This window comes from Babylonia areolata, chromosome 25 (assembly GCF_041734735.1).
Source record: "Babylonia areolata isolate BAREFJ2019XMU chromosome 25, ASM4173473v1, whole genome shotgun sequence".
Lineage (NCBI taxonomy): Eukaryota > Metazoa > Mollusca > Gastropoda > Neogastropoda > Buccinidae > Babylonia > Babylonia areolata.
The window spans coordinates 12,586,350-12,591,349 of NC_134900.1; positions in this window are offsets into that span (position 1 = coordinate 12,586,350).

The following is a 5,000-nucleotide window of genomic DNA, read 5'->3' on the forward strand; positions in this document are numbered from 1 at the left end:
CTAATTTTTCGTTCCCCCTTTTGTCCCCCCCCCCCCCCCCCCCCCCCTTCCCCCCCCCCCCCCCCCCAAGATAAACGGGGGAGGGGGAAGAGAGGGCAAGGTGAGTCACAAAGCCCCCCCTCCCAGGCTACGTATAAATCCCCCAAAACCCCCACCCCCCCCCTTTTTCTTTCCCTCCCCCACTTTTTAATTTTTTTTTTTTTTTTTTTGTTTTTGTTTAACCCCTTTCCATTTTAGTTTTTTTCTTCCGTATTTATAAAAAAAAGGGAAAGGGGTTCATTAACATCGATTATCATATGTATCTGTGTTTTTTTTGGTCGAGTGCACACAACACACCACACACAGCGCGCGCGCAAACAAACCCAAACACCAAACCCCACCCCACACAAAAAAAACTAACTATTTTGTGTCTCTCACACCAAAAAAAAATTAAACCAAAAACTACTCAACTATTACACTACTCATCTCTCTACTTTCTTTTTTCTCTCAACCCAGACAACGCCTCTAATCTTTAATCATGACACAACTTCTTTCTTTCGCTCGGGGTTAACAACTCCCACTTCCCCCTCGTTTACACCACAGGCTTTTCCCGGGGATGACCGTTTTAACCCCTTATGAGCATTCATCTCCGGTTTTTTTTTTTGTGTTTTGGGTGTTGTTTTTTTTTTGGTGTTTTTTGTTGGGGGTTTTGTTTTTGTTTTTTGTTTTTGTTTTTTGTTTGTTTTTAGGGGGTTTTTTAGGGGGGGGGGGGATGCATCCTCTGCCTTGTTTCCAAACCCACCGATCCGGGACTGGTTTTACGGTCTTCGGAAATTTCTAACATAGGGGGGTTGGGGGGTGGGGGGGGGGGGGGTGGGGGGGGGGGGGGGCGGGGGGGGGTCGGCACTATATTCACATTTTAATTTGACCAGGATATCGCAAAAATCTCCACAATTCCACCCCTTCCCAGGCCCGGACCTGGATTTGAAGAACCCGGGGCCCTCAGATTTTTTTTCATTTTAGTAGCTCAAGGGGGGGTCACTGCTTCGGACAAATCCATAACTTAAAAACCACATTTCCAACAGATGCCTACCACACTAAAAACCCCAAAGCGTTTTCACCTTGAGAAAAAAAAAAAAAAAAAAAAGTGAAAAATAAAATAAGCTCACACAAAAAAAAAAAAATAAATAAATAAAATTATAATGTAAAAAAAAAAAAAAAATAAATAAAAAAATAACAATGAAATAAATAACAAATGATTAAAACATAAGACAAACCCCTTTACAATACACCCCAAAATCTAACCAAAATTTCACCGAAAATCATTTTCACGAATAAAGCCATCAAATACATAAAACTCTGACTCCAACACCACACACACACACCACACAAAACCCGCAACCTCCTCACCCCCCCCTCCCACACCTCTTTCTACTACTACAACTTTTCCCCGCACACACACACATACCACACACACCCAAAAACCTTACTTTTACAGCCACACACAATCCCAACTCCCCAAAAAAAAAAATATACAAAAAATAAAAAATATAAATATAATATATTAAAAAATATATACGTCCAAACCCTGTTTTTCTCCCACAGTGTAGCAAAAGCTACCTACAAAACCCATCCTCAAACCCCCAAAATCCCCCCCACCCCCACCTCCCCCTCCCCCAACACAAACACCACCCACCGGCCGAACTGTACTACACTTTGTACACTTTCCCTCTCGCCAAGCAAAAAACCACTCCCAAAAAAACAACCCCCACAGCACACAAACCCCAAACCCCAAACGCCAAAACTGATTTGCCGCAAGAGGGGTTTGGAAAAATCTCAAAGCCCCAAAAACTGCTCTATGTGTTCCATCATTTATTGAAAACCCCCCAGAACTCTGTTCCGTTCTAAGGGAAAATTTTTCGCAATTTGGGTTTTAGATATGCCCAAATTGTTTGATTTCAAAGCACTCCTACCTTTCTTTGATTTCGGCCCTCCCCCTCCTCCCCTTTTTTTTTTTTGGAGGGGGATCGATGGTGGATGGGCCCTTACCTTTCTTTTTTTTATCTTTGATTTTTTTTTAGGGTTTTTCCGATTTTCCCCAAATTAGGCCGCCTTGTGTTGCGTTACCCAACTCTGTCACTCGCTCATTTTCCCTAAAAAAAACCTAGTTTCCGGGGGTATACCAAAATTTATTAACTGAAATTCGCATTCCTTACCACTCTGGGGTTCCCATTCCGTTTTTAATTTTTTTGTATATTCATTTAGCGTTAGAACATGCATGTTGTTTCCCCTATGGAAAGGACGAAGCCACGGGGGGCATTTTTCACACTTCAATTCCAAAAGTCACTGGGGGGGTTTTACTTTGAAGCACATTCTCTTCCAACTGTTTTTCCATTTTTTTTTCCATGAATCCCCAACCGAATGGGCTTTTGGTGACTGACCTTTTTGATATGATGATTCCTCTTCTTTCTTTTTTTTCAAGTACTTCACTTTTCCCTCATTTTTTTCCCCTCCGGCCATTCCCACAATGTCTTTTGGGTGAAATGCTTTTTGTTGGAATTTGTTTGGGGTTTTGGGGTTTTTTCCCCATTTCTTTTTTTGTTTCTTTTTCATTTTTTTTTTAGTCCATACTACTATTGTGTTTCTCTTTCCCCCCATATCTTCCTCTCCACCCCTGCCTTTTGGTTCTTTGACTGCGTCATGCAGTGGGGGTTTTGGGGGGTTTCTAATCTTTAAGTAGTCTTGACCTTTTTTTAATTTTTTTTTCGGCCCACTGAAGGAATAAAGGGGTTCTGGTTTCTGTGGGGGTTCCTTTTTTTTGTTCCAAGATCACCCATATTTTAAATTTTTTAACTCTTTCTAATTTTTGGGGTTGGGTTTTAGACGGGTTGTTTCCAATCCTATCATCACACTGAGGGCATTTGGATCAAAAAGGGGGGGTTTTTTTCAATACCTTTTGGGTTCCATTCTTTTAAGACGAAACCCTTTTTTTCATTTTAAAATATTTTCCTTTTGTTTTTCTGGGCACATCCTTCCAAAGGATTCCTAGGAGCTCCCTCAGTTTTTTCATTAAACCCATCGATGACACAAGGGGGTATTCTCGCTTCTTGGAGGGCCACAATGTTTGGGGTTTTCACTGGGTTGATGGGAAACCGGGGCTTTTGCCCCATTGACAATATTGTTTAGTTGTTTTTTTACGGGGTTTATTCTTTTTCCCGACATTTTCGAATTTTAAACCAGCCACACCGCAACAAAAACACCCCATTTCCCTTTTTTTTAATCCCAAGGCCCTTTGTGTAACATTCAGAGGGCGGGGAAAGCGGGGAACCCTTGGGCCCCATGGTATTTTTTGAAGGTGCGACCAAACCCCGAGGCGTAGACACGGGTTTCTTCCCCAACCTTTCTGCACCTCTTTTCAGGGCCAAACTTTCTCCATCCTTAGTAGCCACTCCATAGGGGGAAACTGGGCCTTTGAGCACTTTAAGATCTTTTCTACTGCAGGGTTTTTCTTTTTCTTTTTTTGAAATCCCCAAACACCTCATACAAAAAACAGCCCTTTTTCCCATGTGACTTGCCTTTCTTTAACCCCTTTATTTGAAGGGGGAACGCCTTTTTTCAGACCCTTGCAAGTTTTCCCCCCTATCAGCGTTCCAAACTTCCGGGGAAGGTTTTTTCATGGTTTGATCCGGGAGCCCCTTACCATGATTCCTTTCCTGGTTTTTGGGATGGTTTTTTTTAAAAGCTGTGTTTTCCCGCCTCCGGGAAAATTTCCATTTTGGAAAAATTTTTTGAATAATTGAAAAAATTCTCTTCTTCTTCCATATTTTCCCTTAGTCCGAGTAGGGAAATTTTTCCCGGGCCCCGGGGCATTCTTTCTTCAATTTTCTATTCTTCGTTTAATCACTAATTTTCAATCATCATCAGGGCCCATCGCAAAAGGGTTTTTTGGGTTTTAAACCCCAACAAATTTTTTTTTTTCTCTCTAATTTCTTTGATGCTCTGTTTTATGAAACTTTTACAGGGATCCTTTTTTCTTCCCTTGTCAAAAATTGGTTTCCGTCAGGGCACCATTCTGGGGGGGTTTTTGGCACGTTTTTCCCTTCCATCAACGACCCTCACATGAAAAATCCAATGCTTTTAACAACCATTTTGGCGTTGCGCCCTGATTAAAAAACGATTCACAAAAGAACTTTTTGACTAATCACTGCCTTAATTTGTTTTTCTTCTTTCTTCCTCATCTTTTATAAAAAACGCAGTTGTATTTGGGGGCCCCACTAAAGGGCATGGCCAATAATTTAAAAAAAAATTTCCTTTTTTTTCTCTCTCCCAAGAAACCAACTTACTCCATTCCCACAAGTGCTCTTTCCCCTAAAACACATCCAAATTCGCTCTATCCAGGGTTTTCACACCAAACCCCCCCCCAACCCCCCCTCACTCACCCGCCCGGGATGTTAGGGGAAGAAAGCAAAAAAGGTAAATCGAGAGGGGGAAAAGGGAAAAGGGAAAAAAAAAAAAAATGGGGAAGGGACCAAAAAAGGGGGGAAGGGAACGGGACAAGTTGAGAGGGGCAGAAACAGGGGGGGAGGGGGGCGTAGAAGAAGGACAAAAAACAAAAGTAGGGGCAAGGGGGATGGGACATGTGGAGGTTTTGAAATACTATGGGGAAAAACACAATTGGAAAGACAAAAGAAACTGGGAAGGACAGGTGGAGGAGGGGAAAAAAGAATAGTAACAAATGGGAAAGAGAACTAGGACAGGTTAAAACTGTGCAGGAAAAGGTAATGATAAACAAGGCGGAGGGGGATAAAACGAAAATACATGAATGGAGGGGGGACAACCAGGGGACATGGCGGAGAAGAAAGTGAAGAAGACTGAGGAAGAAACAGATATGACGCTCATACACCGCTATAAGGCCAGTTCTTTTTTTAAACATAGGCATACTATTTCAGTCCAGTGCGAGCTTCTATACTTCGTACTCCTAAAGCTTTTTTTTTTTGTTTTTTTTTTCTGGAGACGACTTG